Source organism: Pelophylax lessonae (genome assembly GCF_965119305.1).
Source record: "Pelophylax lessonae genome assembly, chromosome: 13".
Lineage (NCBI taxonomy): Eukaryota > Metazoa > Chordata > Amphibia > Anura > Ranidae > Pelophylax > Pelophylax lessonae.
The window spans coordinates 12,444,560-12,455,798 of record NC_138780.1 but is presented as its reverse complement, the minus strand read 5'-3'; the positions used below and the strand labels follow the sequence as shown (position 1 = coordinate 12,455,798).

Here is an 11,239-nt window from a genome sequence, read left to right as displayed (position 1 = left end):
CTAAAACCACCCGTCCCAAGCTAAAACATCCCCATGCCAAGCTAAAACCACACATCCTAAACTAACCCCCCCATCCCAAACTAAAACCACCCATCCCAAACTAAAACCCCCCCACCCTTAGCTAAAACCACACATCCCACACTAAAACCATCTATCCAAAACTAAAAACTATATCAAAAACTAAAACAGTAACTAAAGTAAACAGTATCTAAAACTGAAAACCTTCTATCCAAAACCAAATAAAAAAAACCCTACCCACGCAAAAACTGGACAAAGTGGAGAATTTAGGGTTTGGCCTTTCAACCACCACTGTAAGACCGCATTCACACTGAAGCGGCGCGACTTCGGGGGCGACCTGTGAAGTAGCGTGCACCGTGACTTCTGCACGTGACTTGCACGGACTTCATATAATGAATGTCAATGCAAGTCGCTCCGAGGTCGCCCCGAAGTAGTACAGGACCCTTTTTCTAAGTCGGAGCGACTTGTGTCGCTCCTATTAGAACGGGTCCTGTAGCACTGCATGGACCACGACTTGTCAGGCTGACAAGTCGCCTGACAAGTCGCAGCAGTGTGAATGGAGCCTAGGACACAACCATCATCTTCCCCCTTAGCAATAAATGCTGGTGCTATAAAAATCCTAAATAATAATAAAGGTTTATAGCAGGTGACATGCAGGATCTTATGGCCGGGTTATATTGATATTTTCCAGCTATGCAAATACGTTTACATTTGAAATGAGTAGAATATACACCGCGTGACCCAGACAGGGATACTTTTTCCGCTTTGACAGCTCATGTCATCTCAATGCCTTGGCTCTTCAGCTCTGTGGGTGTATGAGACTTCTGTGCGGTCACAGTGCAGACAGAGGATGTCAGAGGAGGCATGTGAGGGGGAGGGGGGTTAGGAATGCAATTGTTTCTGCAAAAGAAAAAAAATAAACTATTTAAAATGCTTTTTTTTTTTAAATAATGAGCCTCATGTTTCTCCTGCTCACCACTTAGGGGTCTATCATGAAGATTGCTGAAATCAAAGCTTTAGACCTACTCTAAACTCTAAAACCACTTCACCATCTAAAAGCCCTAATAGAAAGTTGGAACACTGTAAAAAAAAAAAAAAAGGAAATTAAATACAAAAAAAAGGGGGTATTTAACAGAATTAGGAAGAAGTAATTTATTGGCAACACTTTTAGAAAGCAGAAGTCTTTATGATGTTATTAGCAAAAAAAAAAAAAAAAAAGACTTTCTATTTTTATTGTATCTTCTTCCAGTCCAATGCTGCACAAAACTTTTTTTTTTTTAACTAGGAATTTTTTTTTTTTTTTGGGTATTGCGCCCTACTGGGGAGAATTACCTTCACTTCCCGTGGAGTCACCAGGACTGAATCTCTACCCAGCAGGGACTTTTTCATGAAAAAAAAAAAAATTGTAGCTCTAAATACCTAACTGTACAGCCAATGCAGAGGTTAGGAATATGTAACAAAGAGTGTAGGAGTCAGCAGTATTAAACACAGAGTTTTGAGGTTAGTAGTATATAATGCAGAGGTCAGGAGTAAGTAACACAGAGTGCATAGGTTAGGAATACAGAAATACAGACTGCAGTGTTCAGGGGTCAGGAGGAATGCACAGTGCAGAGGTCACAGGGGCCCCTCTGCTAAATGGATGGGTTCCAGGGTAGTTAAGTTTACTTGCTTGCAAAGCCGGGAGCTGTGGGCAATCAAATGAAAGCTACCCACACCCAAAAAAAAATAATAAAAATAAATAAAAAATAAAAATTCCTCATTGATCTGACGGGGCCTGGGGCCACCCTCTCAATCTGACAGGGCCTTGGGCCACCCTCTCAAACTGATGGTGCCCGGACCACCCTCTCAAACTGATGGGGCTCAGGCCCCCCCCCACATAAATTTCCTCTTTGATCTGACGGGGGCCTGGGGCCACCCTCTCAATCTGACGGGGGGCCTGGGGCCACCCTCTCGATCTGACGGTGCCCGGACCACCCTCTATATCTGATGGGGCTCAGGCTCCCCCCCCCCATAAATTTCCTCTTTGATCTGACGGGGCCTGGGGCCACGCTCTCGATCTGACAGGGGGCCTGGGGCCACCCTCTCGATCTGATGGTGCCCTGGGCCACCCTCTCAAACTGATGGTCACCGGGCCACCCTCTCAAACTGATGGTGCCCGGACCACCCTCTCAAACTGATGGTGCCCGGACCACCCTCTCAAACTGATGGTGCCCGGACCACCCTCTCAAACTGATGGGGCTCAGGCTCCCCCCCCCATAAATTTCCTCTTTGATCTGACGGGGCCTGGGGCCACGCTCTCGATCTGACAGGGGGCCTGGGGCCACCCTCTCGATCTGATGGTGCCCTGGGCCACCCTCTCAAACTGATGGTGCCCGGACCACCCTCTCAAACTGATGGTGCCCGGACCACCCTCTATATCTGATGGGGCTCAGGCTCCCCCCCCATAAATTTCCTCTTTGATCTGACGGGGCCTGGGGCCACGCTCTCGATCTGACAGGGGGCCTGGGGCCACCCTCTCGATCTGATGGTGCCCTGGGGCCACCCTCTCAAACTGATGGTGCCCGGACCACCCTCTCAAACTGATGGTGCCCGGACCACCCTTTCAAACTGATGGTGCTCAGCCCCCCCCCCCCCCCACAGTAGGACCAGTTTTAGCCTCTTATCAGTGGCCCTGCCCATTAGAAAACCCTTGACCTCTGCTTTAATTTTTTTCAAGGCGCTTGTCAAAGTCGTCAACTTTTTTTTTTTAAACATTCCAATGGACGTCTTTATTGCCATCACTGTACAAAATCCTGGGAAGTTGTGCCGAACCCCACACTGGATTACTATGTTTGCATATTTTCTTAAATAAATATTAACTTAAAAAGGGAGGAAAATTTTTAATGATCTCTGAATTGTAGCTGCAGATGAAAAAGTATTTTTATAGGGCTGGTGTCGAGTATGGGTAAGTGGTTTAATAGGGAGACAGATAAAGTTTATGATTCTAAACGATGGTGTTCCTACCTAGTATACAGGAAAGAGATGGAAACCCCTAAACGTGATAATATTGATTACGGTAAAAGAATTGCGTAAAGAGGAACTTATAGGGGTCACCATCTCTAAGTTCTATAGCTGCAGACTTCTGCCCCCTTCACACTTGAGAGTAAGTGTTTTTAGTAGATTTTTAGTGGAGTTTTTACTTTGCACATGGGCTTTTCAGGAGTTTTTAAATTTTAGTGTATTTGTTCTAGCCAATGGAAAGGGAGTTACTAGGAGGAAGAGTGGCAAGAAATAATTCAAAAAGTACATTATCAGATGCTCCCATTAGTCTATAGCAGGGGTCTCCAAACTTTCTAAACAAAAAGGGCCAGTTTACCACCCTTCAGACTTTACGGGGGGCCAAAATGTGGCCAGTGGGAATAGACAATGTCTCAGGCTTTGGTGGTCAACAGGAGTAAAAAATGACATAGTGCTTGTGGTCAACGGGAGGAGGAACAGTTCCCCATCGTTAGTGGCCATAGGGGCCCCCCATCGCTGGAGGCCGTGGGGGGGGCAACAGTGCCCCATCCCATCACTGGTGTCCATAGGGGGCAACAGTGCCCCATCGCTGGTGTCCATGGGGGGCAACAGTGCCTCATCATCTATGTCCGTGGGGGCAACAGTGCCCCATCGTCGGTGTCAAAAGAAGAATAGTGCCCCATCATTCCGTTTCCGTGGGGGCAACAGTGCCCCATCGTCCCGTGTCCATGGGGGCAACAGTGCCCCATCATCCATGTCAAAAGGAAGAATAGTGCCCATCGTCCTGTGTTCGTGGGGGCAACAGTGCCCCGTCGTCCCGTGTTCGTGGGGGCAACAGTACCTCGTCGTCCCGTGTCCGTGGGGGGCAACAGTGCCCCGTTGTCCCCGTGTCCGTGGGGGGCAACAGTGCCCCGTTGTCCCCGTGTCCGTGGGGGGCAACAGTGCCCCGTTGTCCCCGTGTCCGTGGGGGGCAACAGTGCCCCGTCATCCTGTGTCAAAAGGAAGAATAGTACCCCATCATTGGTGTCAAAAGAAGAATAGTGCCCCATCATCCCGTGTCCGTGGGGGCAACAGTGCCCCGTCGTCCCGTGTCCGTGGGGGGCAACAGTGCCCCATCATCCTGTGTCAAAAGGAAGAATAGTACCCCATCATTGGTGTCAAAAGAAGAAAAGTGCCCCATCGTCCCGTGTCCGTGGGGGCAACAGTGCCCCGTCGTCCCGTGTCCGTGGGGGCAACAGTGCCCCATCATTGGTGTCAAAAGAAGAATAGTGCCCCATCATCCCGTGTCCGTAGGGGCAGCATTGCCCCATCGTCCCGTGTCTGTGGGTGGCAACAGTGCTCCATCGTCCCGTGTCAAAAGGAAGAATAGTGCCCCATCATTGGTGTCAAAAGAAGAATAGTGCCCACGGGGGAAAAAGTGCCCCATCATCGGTGTACGTGGGGGAGAATAGTGCCCCATTGTTGGCATCAGTGGAAGGAATGGTACATCATCGTTGATGTCAGTTGGAGGAACAGTACCCCAAGGACCAGATAAAGGCAAGCAAAGGACCACATCCGGCCCACAGCCACAGTTTGGAGACCACTGCTCTATAGTAAAAAAGCCAACATACAGTATATATCTAATATGTTTGGGGGTTCTGAGTAATTTTTAATGCCAGAATGGACCCAGTAGGGGAGTAGTTAATTAGGGTATAGTAATGACCTTAGTCTGTTTGTTGTTTTGTGATTATTTGTTGATGTTTAAATAAAGGAAAATAAATAAATAAAAAAGTAACAATCTCTAAAAAAAATAAATAAATAAAAAGATCTCTGAATTGTATCCACATATGAAAAAGTAATTTTTAGGGCTGTTGCCGAAAATTGACAATAAGACGGAATAATCTTCCAAACCGGAGATTCTGGTAATCAGGAAACTTATTGACTATTAGATGACTGCAGGGCTCCAAACTGGAAATTTCACTTTGATTCCAGAGAAAACAAATGACACCCTTCTGGCGTACCTTTCACTTTTCCTCTCCTGCCTTTCACTTACTAAAAAGCCGGCCTGCTGCTGCCTTATCCGCTGTGACCTTGGACTGGTAAAGGTGTGCAAGTTCATTAAACAGAAGAATGTGGAAGAGGAAAAAAAAGTTAAATTACTCGAGGTTGTGTAATGAGAAAAAATAAATAAATTTCATGACGAGTTGTGAACAGGATTTGTGTTGCGGTTTCTTGAGTCATTGAAGTAAATGGAAATATTTGGAGGTCAGACTGGGGAGGGGGGGTTGCAGGCAATATGGGGGTGTATGGCTGCCATTCCAGGTAGTAGAAGACTACAAGTCCCAGCATGGCCTGTATATAGTGAAACCAGAAGACTATCAGTCCCAATGCGGGAAGTTTTATTGTGTAGTTAAAGACTGGAGGACTACAAGTCTCAGGGTTACCTGTGCACACTTATCTAAATGGCAAGGCCAGCATTTGCTGCATAAAACAAGACTGGGGGACTACTAGTCCCAGCCTGACCCTGACTGATGTTCGTTGTTATGCGCAGGGCTTTTTTTCAGCGGGAACGCGGGGGAACGCAGTTCTGGCACCTCTAGTACTGAATGTAATGACAAGGGGTGCTGGAGGAGCTATCAATGCTGACTGCTGGGGGATCTATTGTTGCTGGAGGGGATCTTTTTTGCATGTTGATCTATTGTTGCTGAGGACGTCTGTTGCTTCCAGTTGCTGGGGGGGGGGGTGCTTATGTTGCTGGGGAGGGGGTCAATTGATGCTTGTCTTTTTTGTTGAGGGAGGGGTCTATCGATGCTTGCTGCTGGGAGATCTGTTGCATGGTGCTCAAGATCTATTGCTGGGCTGGGGTGGTATTTTTTTGCAGGGGTCCATTGTTGCTGGGGGACATCTATTGTTGCTGGGGGGGGGGGGGATCTATTGTTGCCATACAAATTACATAGCACCAGAAAATGGTACTTGGCTCTGTATCTTCTAAAAGGGGCAGTACTGAGAGGTGCGTGGGGGGTGGAATTAAGAAAGTGCTTGGAAGTGGGTAGGGGGCAGAGACAAGAATTGACTCAGAAAGGGGGAGTTCCGGCACCTATTCTCTGAGAAAAAAAGCCCTGGTTATGCGGCTGAAGGCCCACAAGTCTCAAAATACAATATACAGCATAAAGGCCATGTTTGGACTTGTATTCATCAGTAATATTCTATAAAATGCATGGATGGTGGGAACCCCCCATATTGGGCACAGCAGGTGTACAGACCCGGGAACTCAGCACAGGGATGGTGGGAACCCCTCATAATGGGCACAGCAGGTGTACAGACCTGGGAACTTAGCACAGGGATGGTGAGCACCCCTCATAATGGGCACAGCAGGTATACAGACCCGGGAACTTAGCACAGGGATGGTGGGAACCCATCATAATGGGCACAGCAGGTGTACAGACCCGGGAACTCAGCACAGGGATGGTGGGGACCCCTCATAATGGGCACAGCAGGTGTACAGTCCTGGGAACTCAGCACAGGGATGGTGGGGACCCCTCATAATGGGCACAGCAGGTGTACAGACCCGGTAACTCAGCACAGGGATGGTGGGGACCCCTCATAATGGGCACAGCAGGTGTACAGTCCTGGGAACTCAGCACAGGGATGGTGGGGACCCCTCATAATGGGCACAGCAGGTGTACAGTCCTGGGAACTCAGCACAGGGATGGTGGGGACCCCTCATAATGGGCACAGCAGGTGTACAGTCCTGGGAACTCAGCACAGGGATGGTGGGGACCCCTCATAATGGGCACAACAGGTGTACAGTCCTGGGAACTCAGTACAGGGATGGTTGGTACCCCTCATAATGGGCACAGCAGGTGTACAGATCCGGAAACTCAGCACAGAGAGATAAAAGAAACCACAAGCATCTGATCTTGGTTTCTGGTAGAAGGAACCTTTGATAAACAACAGTTAGAAAATAAGATGGCGCTCAGCATTGGACGGTTCTTAGCAATTCTTCTGACACTGAGGCTCTTGCAGCGTCTCGGTTTCAGTCGGCTTGTACAGACACGCAGCCCCCAGCTGCATTGCGGTTTCCCAAAAAAATTGCAAACTCGGCTTGTGACATCACCAACCATCATGTTTTCCCATTATAATGGTCTACATCGTCCCAGGGGCCACCGGTCAGGCCCAGGGCCAACCTGTTGGCTTCTGATTGGCTCTTACAGAGAAGAGCAGCGGTTCCTTTGTCCGGCACCTGTGGTGGTGACCTGCTGCGATTAATATTATTAAGGTACCGCATGATGCACCACCTAATACCCGGCCTTATGATTGGACAGCGAAGGAATTAAGAGGTTGAGTCTTATATTCAGGATCTGGACCTCCACTGCAGAGGAAGCACAGTTTGGTCTAGAACACGCCCCCTGGCCTTATGATTGGACAGCGAAGGCATTCAAGAGGTTGAGTCTTATATTCAGATTCTGGACCTCCGCTGCAGAGGAAGCACAGTTTGGTCTAGAACACGCCCCCTGGGCTTATGATTGGACAGCGAAGGCATTAAGAGGTTGAGTCTTATATTCAGATTCTGGACCTCCGCTGCAGAGGAAGCATAGTTTGGTCTAGAACACGCCCCCTGGGCTTATGATTGGACAGCAAAGGCATTAAGAGGTTGAGTCTTATATTCAGATTATGGACCTCCGCTGCAGAGGAAGCACAGTTTGGTCTAGAACACGCCCCCTGGCCTTATGATTGGACAGCAAAGGTTCTGCAGCACGGAATGGAGTTACTTCATCCCTCTGCTCTCCCATTTGTCAGGATGTCCACCATCAATGAATGGCAGCTCAGTATGCTGCCCCCCCCAATTCTGCTACAGGAAGCCACTATAAAGGCAGATTCAGGTTTTTGTACTAGCTGCATTAAATTACTGTCTAATGGTGAATATATTATTCGAGTATGAGTCAGCCCAGAGTTGTATAAAGGTGGGCTAGATGCTAGATCAATCGTTCGATATACCAGCCCCCACCAAGTGACGTCACTTCCCCTTCAAATATGCAGTGCTAGGGCCGGCCTGATTGCATACAAATAGAAAGTGTTTAGGTCTGACCTTGTAATATATGGTTTTAGTTAAAATAAAGGAAAAGTAGACAATTGTATAGTGTATGAGCTGTGTTACACTACATGATTGTACAATCAGGTTGTATATGGTCACCCCGAAGCTGGCCACACGCTACAATCTGGTTGTACAATCTCCTTTACAAATAATTAGTGCAAGGGCCCGCATGATTGGATATAATTTGATTGGAAAATTAGGACATTACATAGTTTTGGTAAATGTAAAGATTATTCTTATCGAGAAAGATCGATCAGAAAAAGAAATCGAAGCGAATCATAAGATTTAGCAACAATCGCGGTGCCTAATTGGATACGAATTGAATAGCGCAGGCCAGTCCTTGCATTATGCAGTCTAAGGGCCACCATACATGGCACAATCTTTGTACAATCAACCTTGGAGCTACCTAAACTATGAAATAGGAGGACCTACCTAAATTACCCAATAGGATGACATATCTAAGCTGTCTATAAGGAGGACCTACCTAAGCTATTCAATAGGAGGACCTCCCTAAGCTATCCAATAGGAGGACCTACTTAAACTGTCCAATAGGAGGACCTACCTAAGCTATCCAATAGGAGGACCTACCTATGCTATCCAATAGGAGAATAGGAAGACCCACCTAAGTTATCCAATAGGAAGACCTACCTAAACTATCCAATAGGAAGACCTACCTAAACTATCCTATAGAAGGACCTACCTAAACTATCCAATAGGAGTACCTAACTAAGCTAGCCAATAGGAGGATCTAACTAAGCTAGCCAATAGGAGGACATAACTAAGCTATCCAATAGGAGGACCTACCTAAGCTATCCAATAAGAGGACCTACCTAAACTATCCAATAGGAAGACCTACCTAAACTATCCAATAGGAAGACCTACCTAAACTATCCAATAGGAGGACCTACCTAAACTATCTAATAGGAGGACCTACCTAAGCTAGCCAATAGGAGGGCCTACCTAAGCTAGCCAATAGGAGGGCCTACCTAAACTATCCAATAGGAAGACCTACCTAAACTATCCAATAGGAGGACCTACCTAAACTATCCAATAAGAGGACCTACCTAAACTATCCAATAAGAGGACCTACCTAAACTATCCAGTAAGAGGACCTACCTAAACTATCCAATAGGAGGGCCTACCTAAGCTAGCCAATAGGAGGGCCTACCTAAACTATCCAATAGGAAGACCTACCTAAACTATCCAATAGGAGGACCTACCTAACCTATCCAATAAGAGGACCTACCTAAACTATCCAATAAGAGGACCTACCTAAACTATCCAGTAAGAGGACCTACCTAAACTATCCAATAGGAGGGCCTACCTAAACTATCCAATAGGAGGACCTACCTAAACTATCCAATAGGAGGACCTACCTAAACTATCCAATAAGAGGACCTACCTAAACTATCCAATAGGAAGACCTACCAAAACTATCCAATAGGAGGACCTACCTAAACTATCCAATAGGAGGACCTACCTAAACTATCCAATAAGAGGACCTACCTAAACTATCCAATAAGAGGACCTAACCAAACTATCCAATAGGAGGATCTAACTAAGCTAGCCAATAGGAGGACATAAATAAGCTATCTAATAGGAGGACCTACCTAAACTATACAAAAGGAGGACTTACCTAAACGATCAAATAGGAGGACCTACCTAAACTATTCAATCAATTTTTGTTATTACGCAAGGCCCTATGCTACATACATGCTGGTAGAGCTAAAGGAAGTTGTAGTTGTTCTGGATTGGAATGTATGGTGGCCAAAAAGGAGATTGTACAGTCAGATTGCATAGCGTACACCCTGCCATGGCCATGTACTACACAATCACATAGTACAACCTCTTGTAACACGAGGACAAGCCTACAGAATGTATTCAATTAGTATGGACATTATATTATATAGTGGATGGTTGATCTAAAGGAGATTGTACAATGAGATTGAAAAGCGTATGACCAGTTTAAGGCTGACCATATACTATACTGTAAACCTGATTGTACAATTTTCTTTAGATTTACCAGAAACAGTATAATATGAGGACAAGGCTAAACCATCCATTCAATTTTTGGCAGATCTAAAGGGGATTGTACAATCAGATTGTATAGTGTGTGGCCAGCTTTCGAAGGAGGGGGGTGTAATCCATAGATGTGGCGATGCAGTAGGGGGGTTCTTATATAACAGGATTACAAAATACTCTGAGATATTAAAAAATGATAAAACAAGATATTTGATCCGTCGCCAGATTAGTTAACTCAAACGTTGCACTACCAGCCCCAGCCATCCTATGGCGCTATACCCCACCACATTAATTCCACACTTTCTATGCAGGTAAAGCCAGAATCGAAAACATACAGAAAAGTCTCAGATCAAATCTGCCATCAGATGGATCAGCGCGCTTTCGTACAGAGCGCAGTCCGGCCAATCGGTGGCTCTGATTTTACCTACCCCTGGAAATCTTCTGTCGTTCAAAAAGGGCCAATCCACATACAGCTCAGAAAACCAGACATCTGCAAGGAGCAACTTTGTTGCAATTGATAGAAGGCTCTGCAGGCGATTGGCTGGGTCGAATCAATAAAAAAAGAATGGCAAAAGGGTCCTACCTTGGTGGTGGCAGACGGCGGAGACCCCCACGGTGGCTGATCCCTGGCGGTGTGGCTCCTTTCGGTAGCTGGGTTAAAGTTGCTGTTGAGTTCAGATCCTCAGCCAGTGAGGTGTGGTTCCTGCTAGAATAAGGAAATACTTTAGTCTGTTTGCTCAGATGAGAGAAGGCGGCTGCAGAGCGCTCTCTATGGCCGACAGAGGAACTACAAGCCTCAAAAAAAAAAAAGGAGGGGGGGAGGGGATGGATAGCTTCCAAAACTTTTTTTTTTTTTAACCGCTGGGAAACTTTCTTCTCAAGAGGAGTGATTACACTAAAATTCTGGTCTTTCTGAGAAAGGAAAAAAAAAATGTCCCCTTTAAGGTCAAGACTGAAAGTAGACCTGTTGTTAAAATTAAAAAATTAAAAGGACCCGACGTTAGTGGATTTAAATAGAAATGATATTAAAGTAATACAATAAATAAAAATTAATAGTATCTAATATAGTAAATATAATAAAGTAACATAAAAAAATATAATATGTAATACATAAAATAGTAAATATAA

At 46.1% G+C, this 11,239-nt stretch overlaps 1 protein-coding gene across 1 annotated transcript in view; it reads right to left on the bottom strand.

Annotated features, from left to right (window-relative positions):
• The window catches only part of CDC42SE1 (CDC42 small effector 1), a 72,660-nt gene extending 61,823 nt beyond the window's left edge, over positions 1-10,837 (bottom strand). The window contains exon 1 of the mRNA XM_082275913.1: positions 10,695-10,837. The gene's annotated coding sequence lies outside the window, so the exon portion shown is untranslated. The remainder of the gene's footprint in view (positions 1-10,694) is intronic.
• Positions 10,838-11,239: the final 402 nt, after the last annotated feature.